General features: G+C 37.3%; 1 non-coding gene across 1 annotated transcript; it reads right to left on the bottom strand.

Moving 5' to 3' along the window:
- Positions 1–2,141: 2,141 nt before the first annotated feature.
- LOC141716188 (small nucleolar RNA R71) lies at positions 2,142–2,248 on the bottom strand. Its single transcript, XR_012572906.1, has one exon. It is a non-coding gene; the product is annotated as a small nucleolar RNA R71 (small nucleolar RNA).
- Positions 2,249–10,774: the final 8,526 nt, after the last annotated feature.

Below are 10,774 nucleotides of genomic sequence, written 5' to 3'. Positions count from 1 at the left end.
GTCAACCCTGCATCCAGCAAAATCTGAATTTGTGTATCCAACAACTTCAAAACCAGTTCCCTTAGGATACCATAATCCCAAGTTTGGAGTCCCCTTTAAGGATCTAAAAATCCTCTTCACAACCATCAAATATGATTACTTTGGATTGGCTTGAAATCTTGCACACAAACTGATAAGTGGATTTTATATCTACTTGGAACGCTTCATTACAGGCTTAAGTTGGTGTTTTGGACTCAAGTTGTTGGTATTTTTGATGTGTTTTTGTATTATTGCAATTCAGGCATTAGTTAATTGAAGAAAGGATATTTTTAAGGAAATATGCTAAAACAAGATCAGAATTGGAAGTCTAGGCCATTCTCAAGTTGTAGAAAATCTCGTAAGCTTCGTGTGGGCAGTTGAATCACCTAATTCTGACGAGTAAAACTCAAGATACGGCCAAAAGAAGAATTGTCAGAAAATCTCCAGAAGGTTAGCACGGCCGCACCAGAACCAGCGCGCCCGCGCCGCTGAAATCACTAATCCAGCGCGGCCGCGGATGAAAGTAGCGCGCCCACGCCTTGTTTCTGCACCAGAATCCTGATTTTAGTCGAAATTGAAGATTTTGAGAGTCCTGGTCATCCTGGAGCCTATATATATCTATAAAAAGATGTTTTTAACAACAAGGAGTGAGGGGAAAACCATACAAAGACCTAGAGAGCAGGAGACGGCTACGGAGAAGAAGACTTTCATATTCTTCAATATAGTTGATACATGGATACATGTTTTCGATTTATCTTTAAATCCTAGTACTCTTATATTGTTTATTATCATGCTTTCATTGGAACCCTACTGACGATGAGTTCGATTATGAACTAATTGTTATCGTGGAGTTCTAACGGATTTACTTATGGATTTCTATAGTTAATTTGTTTCAATATCTTGATGTGTGGTGATTGATTGATATCCTAGTATTAGTTGTGCTTATTCGTATTATGTGCGTAGCTAATATATAAGATAGCGTGTTAATCTCTATTGAAGCGAAAGTGAATATAGAGATGTAGAACTTTTCATGCTAGCATAGGTTAATGTATTTGTTATGCATGATTCGTAGGTAATTTTAACCATCTTACTTGCCCTATGTAATCACAATAGATAACTTGTTCATTAAACCTTTATGTTGTCAAATTCTATAGATATATAGGGTCTCAACATAATTGGTGTCTATTCAGTTTCTATCTCTTTTGTGGATGTCTGGTAGTAGGGTATTCGTACAACAAAAGTTGGTGATTACTAGTTTCGTGTTATTTGATTAGTTGTCATCACCATTGCATGCCAAGGTTAAGAACAATGACTTTGAATGAAGTATTTCATGAAGTTAGAATCTCATGTTTATCTCATATAAGTAATTCAACCTCAGTTCTCTTAGTTAATGTTATATAGTATAATCTCTTAGTTTAATCAAAACCCAATTTGTTATTTATCTTAGCATTGAGCGATAACCATACATTGTTGCATAGGTGCATAAATTGAACTTAACCTAAACCAGTCTCTATGGGAACAAATCTGATTTTTATCTTATACTACTTGCGAACGCGTATACTTGCGTGAATTTTAGCACGTGTTTTCGCCCTAACAAGTTTTTAGCGCCACTGTCGGGGACTCGGTGTTCAATTTTTATTTTATGTGCTTGTCATCAGTGGTCGTTAAAGTTCAATGACTCGAATTCTTTTACTTTCACGGTTTATTTGTTTGTGTTTTAGGTACTCATTACAATGGGAGATCAAACAACACCAACGAAAGCGTTGATGGATTTTTCTCAAACCAAGATCAATGACAATCAATCTAGCATTGTCAGGACAGCGATCGCAGCTAATACCTTCGAGATCAACCCTGGCGTAATTTGGATGGTGCAGAACTTAGTTCAGTTTGGGGTTGCTCTAACAGATGATCCCAATACGCACATTAGGGATTTTATAGAGATCTGCGATACCTTCAGGTTCAATGGTGTTTCTGAAGATGCTATAAAGCTGAGGCTTTTCCCGTTCTCTCTGAGGGATAAAGCTAAGTGTTGGTTACATTCTCTACCAGCATGTTCTATCACCACTTAGGAAGATCTTGCTCAGAAGTTTCTTACTAAATTCTTCCCTATGACGAAGATAGCTACAATCAGAAACGCTATTACTCAATTTGCGCAGCAAACGGGAGAATCTTTGTGTGAAGCTTGGGAGCGCCACAAGGAGATAGTTAGGAAGTGTCCTCATCATGGAATGCCTGATAGGATGATCATCAATTGCTTCTATAACAGTTTGGAAGCACAGTCAAGACCCATGCTCGATGCAACATCTGATGGAGCATTATGGGCAAAGAGCTATGAGGAAGCTTATGATCTAATTGAACTGATGGCTACTAATGAATATCAGTATCCAACCCATAGATTTCCATAGGGCAAGGTACCAGGTTTTCTTGAAGTGGATACATCTACGGCTATCACTGCTCAATCAAAAGTGTTGTCTATGAAGATCGATTCTCTGGCTAACTATGGCGTTAATCAGATAACCAGAGTTTGTGAGCAGTGTGCAGGTTCGCATGCGACGGAGTAATGCACTATATCTAGTGAATCAGCTGAGTTTGTGAGAAACTTACAAAGATCACAACAAGTAGTTCCAGACACTTATCATCCTGACAACTGGAACCATCCTAACTTTAGCAATAATCAGAATGCGATGCAACAGCCGTTCCAGCAGTTTGAAAAAAAAAATTCATTCCTCTTGGTTTTCAGCAACAATTTGCACCAAGACAACAACTCCAACTTCAACAACAAACTCATGATACAGGTCAATCTTCGAATGAAATATCTGAATTAAAGGAGTTGAGGCTTATGTGCAAAAACCAGGCTCTTATATGCCAAAGCCGGGCTGTTTCTATCAAGACTCTGGAGAACTAGATAATGTTAGTGTATACTGAAAATATTTATTTGAAGTATATACATTTATTTCTGGCCAGTTTAATTGAGAATCATTTGAATGTTTACATGTTGTCTAATATTATATATTTGTGAACTATCTAGTATCAAATGAGATACAGAATATTAGATTGTTAAATACAGTTATATAATATAATAAGGTTCACAGCACAGGTGGTGTTGGACAATCCACTGGTATGGCTGTAGTATTATTTAGATTAGTTTATATTGACTAATAAATAATGCTAGTATACTTTGTGTATATTGAACAGGATCAAATTTAGAATTGTTCCCTTAATACTGATTAAGAAGGAGAACTAAGATTCTATGTTATTATTAATGCTTAGGTTCTTAATCCGGAAATAGTAATTGACACGTGTATATTATTTACATGCCTTGATTTATATATGAAATAATTCTTTTGAATTATATCATTATATTTTGGGTGATGGAATTATATACATGGTGGATATTATTTATTGAAGGAATCCATGTCCTGATAATATTCAGGTTAATGATGTCCCCTTGAAAGCTCAAAAAGATTTAATTATGTGAAACCCTGCAGGTGGAATTTATTCTGGCATAATTAAATAAAGGTTGAGTGGATGATCAAGGATAAAAGATATTAATTAAATAATTTATCAGTAATTTATTTAATTAATGGATATATGATATTTTAAACATGGGGAATTTAATAAGCAAATAATATTGGAACCGAATTAATTAAATTACGGTATTAGGAAAGGTAGTGCAAATATTAATTCTTTAATGGATTGAATTAATATTTAATTACATTGGGCTAGGCTCAAGATGTAATTAGAAGGCCCAACCTAATTATCCATGGTTCCTATTGTAGCCTATATATATTCTTATTCTCTTCTTGCTTGGCAATTGTGTGAAAACATATTGTAGCCACCAAGGAGCAAGAAGAGAGGATAACTTGAGAAGGCGGAGGCCACACTTCGCTCAAGGGAATTTGGGAATACAATAGAAGAGCGTGGAATCAACCATTAACAAGGTAATCTTCTTTTCGTAATCTTTATCGTAAAACGTAGTAACACCCCAAGTCCGTGGTTCCCAACAATTGGTATCAAGAGCCTGGTAATGGGTTCTACGTTTTATGATATAATGTCCATGTCGTAATTATATATTCGTGTATATAGTGTTTTGCTTGTATTGGTTTTGATACAGGTTGTTAATCCACTATTATGGCCATGTATATTTTAATTATGTGTTTGGATCCCACGTGGTTTAATCGTGGTTAATTTTTGTTTTGGTTTCCACGTGATTTAATCGTGGTTGTAATTTACACGAGGGTTGATCGTGTTAGAATAGATTTTAAAAAATTAGTTTTGTATTAGATCTATTTTTTTGTAATTGTTCCGAGTATTTTGTAATAGTTATGTGCGATCGGAAATCAATTCCGGTAGTTTTTTTTTGTTCCGATGTGCGATTACATGGGGCTGCTGGGGCTGCTGGGGTGCTGGGGCTGCTGGGGCTGCTGGGGGCGTCAGGGCGCGCTTAGGGGCAGATTTTTTTTGAGAGCTGGATTTTTTTTCAAGGGCCATAATAGTGGAAAATTTATTTTAATTTTTTCCATTAATTTTTTAATTATTGCTTTAAATTTATTGATTATGTGTGTCGTTAATTATGTGTGTAATTCTTTTAAAATTGCATGTTTAACTTAATTAGGACGACATGGACATAAATTTTATTTATTGCTTTAATTAAATGTTATATGTTGCTAAAATTATGTGTGTATTTTGAATGCATGTTAGACATAATTATAACAACATAGGGCCCCATTTAATTTTAAAATTCCTCAATTTTAATAAAAATTCTAAGTGGGAGAGGGAATTAATATGAAATTAAATCCCATGGTCTTCATTATTGGTTGTAGGTAATTTAACATAAAGACGAATATAAATTATATATACGTCACCCATCGTGGCATGTAATTTATGGTGTCTAGAATGTTATAGAAATTACTAGAACAAACTTCTTAAATTAATAAATTTTAAAAGGAATAAATACGGATTTTCTTTATTTCTGATTTGGGGCGATTTTGACAAAAACGGGTTCATCAAACTTGTAAGGCTGTGGGTTTTAAGCGAGACCGATGTGACTCCTCCACTACCTGGAAATCAAACAATTGATGAATATTGAATTGAAGTATTCTATTCAAGGCAAAATTACGAATATTGGAAGGTATACACGCCACCCATCGTGGTGTACCAAGTTCTATAGATTTTGAATAATTTAAGATTTGATGATGGTATACACTTAGCTATGAAAAATAATATAGTCCACCCCAACGTGGCATATTGTTTATTAATAGGGCCGAAGTAACATTTAAACAAAATTAGGTGGTATACATGTCACACATCGTGGCGTACCAGAAACTTATGGTGTTTAGATGTTAGTGCATTTAATTTTAAATAATTGTTAGAGGAATCAATAGCTCTTAATAATTAATGCACCCTTATTTATGTGATGTTTTTATGCATGATTCTCAGGATAAAATGGGCTTTAATCCACTATTCACCATACTTAAGGATAACAAACTTACCGGACCTAACTATATTGAAAGGAAACGAAATTTGGATATTGTGTTGACTGCTGAGGAGTACAAGTTTTGCACTTATGAACCCAAGCCTGAACAGCCTGCTGCTGATGCTCTTGAAGATGAGAAAGAGTATTATAAACGGTGGATTAAGGCTGATGAGATGTCGCGATATTATATTCTGGCAGCAATGTCGGGTGTTTTGCAGCATCAGCATCAGTCTATGGCCACTGCTTCGGATATGCTCTTTAATCTCAAGGAACTTTTTGGAGATCAGAATAGGGTTGCTAGGCAAGTAGCCCTGAAGGCTTTAATGAACACTCAGATGGCTGAAGGCACACCTGTAAGGGATCATGTTCTCAAGATGATGTCGCATCTGAATGAGATAGAGATCCTTGGTGCTGAACTTGACGGGGAAACCCAGATTGACATTATCCTTATGAGCTTGTCCAAGAGTTTTGAGCAGTTCTGCTTGAATTACAACATGAACAAGAGGCAGTATAGTCTCGCGGAACTGCTGACAGAACTTCAGGCAGCTGAAGGATTATTTCAGCAGAGTGTTCAAGTGAATGTGGCTGAGAAAGGTTCTTCCTCTAAGCCGAAAGGTATTAAGAAGAAGAAAAGGGCTCAGACACAGAAAGCTGTGAAGGCAATGGGAGTTCAGGGTGGTGTGAAAAAGCCTAAGGGAAAGTGCTTCAGATGCAAACAGTCAGGTCACTGGAAACAGGATTGTCCTCTTCCTAAGAAGACAAACAATACCGGTATATCTCTTTCTCTAGTTACAGAAACATTTATAGCGGCTATATCTACGAGCACTTGGTGTGTAGATACAGGAGCCACTGATCATGTTTGTAATTCTATGCAGGGGTTCCAACTATCCAGAATGCTTAGAGATGGTGAGATATACGTGTTCATGGGAGATGCTACGAAAGTAGCAGTAGTTGCAGTAGGAGTTATTCATTTATCTTTTGGTTCTGATAGGATTTTGGTTTTGAACAATTGTCTTTATGTACCTTCTTTTAGAAGGAATTTAATTTCGGTTTCTAAACTTGCTTTGGATGGTTATAATGTTTGTTTGGATCGTAATGTTTCTATTATGATGAATAAACGAATTATATGTTCTGGTACATTGCAAGACAATTTGTATATAATTAATCCTATTCAACCTGTACTGCAACTGTAATTTAGGGAATTGAACAACACATCTTCTAACTCTATTAAAAGAAAGGAACCTTCTAGTTTGAACCAAACATATCTTTGGCACTTGATATTAGGTCATATTAACTTGAGGAGGATTCAAAGACTGGTAGTAGACGGGCATTTAAACTCATTGGCAGTGGAGCCATTTCCAGTTTGTGAATCCTGCTTGGAAGGTAAAATGACTAATAGGCCTTTCAAGGCAAAAGGGAATAGAGCCAAACAACTGTTAGAATTGGTTCACTCTGATTTATGTGGACCCATGAATATCCAAGCAAGAGGTGGTTATGAATATTTCGTCACTTTTATTGATGATTATTCTAGATATGGGTACGTTTATTTGTTGCGCCGTAAGTCTGAGTGCTTTGATAAGTTCAAAGAGTACAAAGCTAAAATGGAGAAGTGACTTAATAAAAGTATCAAGTCACTACGATCAGATCGTGGTGGCGAATACTTGCTTGGAGGATTCAGGGAATATTTATCAGAAAATGGGATAGAATCCCAGTTAACTGCACCAGGCACACCCTAGCAGAACGGTGTAGCAGAGAGAAGGAACCGGACTCTTTTAGAGAGTGTTAGATCGATGATGAGTTATTCGGATTTACCCAAGTCGTTTTGGGGACATGCCTTAGAAACAGCAGCTTATCTTCTGAACTTAGTACCTTCTAAGTCGGTTCCTAAAACCCCCTTAGAATTGTGGACCGGGGATAAACCGAGTCTAAGACATATTCGAATATGGGGTTGTCCAGCACATGTGCTGAACAAGAACGCGACTAAATTAGAATCTCGTACAGAAGTAAGGTTGTTTGTAGGCTACCCCATGGGAACGAAAGGATATTTATTTTATAGTCCGAAGAATCGGGATGTCATTGTTAGCACCAATGCAAGATTCTTAGAGGAGGAATATATAATGAATCACAAACCCGTGAGTAGTGTCGTTTTAGAGGAACTAGTGGGAGGGACAAATAATACCCATGAAGCTGTAGTACAAGTAGAACAACCACAATATAATGTACAACCTGTCACTAATACCGCACCAGTGCCTCGTCGTAGTGGGAGGGTTGTTCAACAGCCTGATAGATTCATGTTTTTGGGAGAGTCTTCAGATTTGATCTCTGGTGAACATGATGATGATCCCCGTACATACGAAGAGGCAGCACAAGACAAAGATGCAGATCTTTGGCAAAAGGCGATGGAATCTGAGATAGAATCAATGTATTTTAATCAGGTCTGGGAGCTCGTGGAACCACCCAAAGGTATAAAACCTATTGGATGTACAAGAAAAAGAGGGGATTAGATAAAAAGGTGAAAGCCTAGAAAGCAAGACTTGTTGCGAAAGGGTATACTCAGAAAGAAGGTATCGATTATGAGGAAACCTTTTCACCGGTAGTCATGCTTAAGTCAATCCGTATTCTTTTATCTATAGCAGCTCATCTCGATTATGAGATTTGGAAAATGGATGTCAAGACAGTTTTTCTTAATGGAAGTCTTGAAAAAACCATCTATATGAAGCATCCAAAAGGATTCATTAAAGAAGGCCAAGAGCATCTGGTATGTAAGCTTAAAAGGTCTATTTATGGACTTAAACAAGCTTCTAGAGACTGGAATATTCGTTTTGATCAGGCAGTCCAGTCATATGGATTTGATCAAAGTCCAAGCGAATCGTGCGTGTATAAGAGAAGTGAAGGTAATGCAGTGGTTTTTCTAGAACTATATGTAGATGATATTTTACTCATTGGAAACAATGTTGAGATGTTGTCATCAGTAAAGGCATGGTTGTTCAAACAATTTGACATGAAGGACTTAGGTGAAGCGGCATACATCCTTGGGGTCAAAGTTATAAGGGATCGCAAGAAAAGGATGTTGGATTTATCTCAAGAGCCCTACATTGATGAAGTATTAGCTCATTTTAACATGCAGAACTCCAAGAAAGGTTTTCTACCTTTTACGCATGGAGTTGCTCTATCTAAGAAGCAGTGTCCTTCGACACATAAGGATATAGAGAGCATGAAAGCAGTTCCTTATGCTTCAGCATGTGGAAGCTTAATGTATGCTATGTTTTGTACGAGGCCTGACATCTGCTTTGCTGTAGGCATGGTTAGTAGATATCAGTCGAACCCAGGTCAGGAACATTGGAGTGCATTAAAAACTATACTCAAGTACCTCAGAAGGACTAAGGAGTATATGTTAATTTACAAGGCCTCAGATCTATTTCCTTTGGGATATACTGATTCAGATTTCCAATCAGATAGGGATAAGAGGAAATCAACCTCGGGATATGTTTTTACTTTGGGAGGTGGAGCCGTTATATGGAGGGGTTTAAAGCAGAAATGCATTGCAGACTCCACCATGGAGGCCGAGTACGTGGCGGCCTCTTAGGCTGCCAAGGAGGCTGTATGGTTGGACACATATAAGAATTGACATGTATCCTTTAATTTGTAATACGTGGCTGGCAGTTGGATTAATAAAAAAAGAAGAAGAAGAAACCCCCACCCCCTGTTCTTGACCCCGTTTCATATCTCCCTCTCGGAAATCTCTCCGACTCTCTCTCTCAAATCTCTTCCTCTTTCTTTGTAATACTCTCTCCTCGTCTCTCTTTCTTCCATCTCTTCTTCCCTTCTCCATTTTCTTTCTCTTCTGCCGCTGTTCCGCGGATTCCCACCGCCGCCCTCGGTTTTTCGGTGGGTTCTGTTTGTGCTTGTTCTTGTATATATATACAGCCTTGTATGTATATACATGTGTGTGTGTGTTTATGTGTTTGTGAGTGTGTGTGATCAGTGTGTGTGTTTGGTGGTGGCGCGTCCGACGCGCGTGTGTGAGGTTCTGTGCGGTTGTTTTGATGTAATTCTTAATTTTTGGTGTGATTTATTCTAATTAATTATTTTCTGCAGGAAATATTTTGAGTGATTTTGTGATATTATTAATAATTCGAGCAAGATGGATTTATGAAATTATCGGTAGAATTTTCGTGTTGGAACCTGAATCATCGGGTGCCCCGAGAATTTTGCCGCCGTCCGCGATGAATTTTTACGAGCGGACGGTGGACGGTGGATGGTGATGACCTATATCTGAGTCCTAAATATTTTAAATAAATAAAACGATTTGTAAAAATTATTTTCGGAAGTAAATAAATATTTGCGTGACGATTCGTATTGGATTTGTTGGGAATTGACGTCAATTGATATTTCGACGAGTAGGTCTATAAATAGAGGAGTCGTTGTCCAAATTTTTCTTAAAATTACTTTTAAATACGAGTCGAGTGTATATATATATGAATAAATACAAATCGAACCTTGATTGCTAAGTGTACTATTATTACGTGTATATTATTAGGATGCGAATATGTACGAGTCGGGAATCGTATCGTTGGGTAATTAGCCTAGTGAGGATAAGTCAAGCATAACCGGTCATTTAACCTAAGTTGTTTCAATTTTGTAGGTTCGAGTCGAAGGACCCGGAAGTTGAAGTTGGTATAGAGCCAAATCAGTGTTAGTATAAAGCTTCGCAAGGCAAGTACCCCTGAACAAATCTTTTAAAGTCCAGTAGATATGAATAATTGTTGATTTAAATTACATACTAGAACAGAACATTTTAAGTTACGTATTCCCCATGTTTAAATATGTTTTACTAACTAATGCTTTGGGGAAAAAGTAATTCTCAAAATGCCTATCTCTAGATTGTGATTAAATTGGAAAGATTTTAGAATGTGTGCTGTGAGATAACTGTTTAGAAAGAGATAGGTGTAATCGATTTTGAAAACTGGATAAAAATGGATCAGATACTGGATGGTTGCGTAAGAGGCCCGTAACGGCCCAGCGGGTTTGTGTAAGAGGCTAAGTCATTTGCGCGCCCTATTTAAACCAGTTAGTCTAGCGTGGCAGAGACCTAGCTAGTCTCTGAGTTCCGGAACAGATTGTGGTAGGATAGACAGATCAGTTGTCCCTAGGATTCGTCCAGATATATATCTGATTTTGGTTTAAGGGTTCCCGTAACGTAACAAACGGTTTTGCGATCCCCGTAACTGGACAGATGATTTATAGTTCCTGTAATGGAACAGTGGTTTTGGAAAGGAA

Source organism: Apium graveolens, chromosome 3 (genome assembly GCF_009905375.1).
Source record: "Apium graveolens cultivar Ventura chromosome 3, ASM990537v1, whole genome shotgun sequence".
NCBI lineage: Eukaryota > Viridiplantae > Streptophyta > Magnoliopsida > Apiales > Apiaceae > Apium > Apium graveolens.
This window is presented reverse-complemented; position numbering and strand designations above follow the sequence as displayed.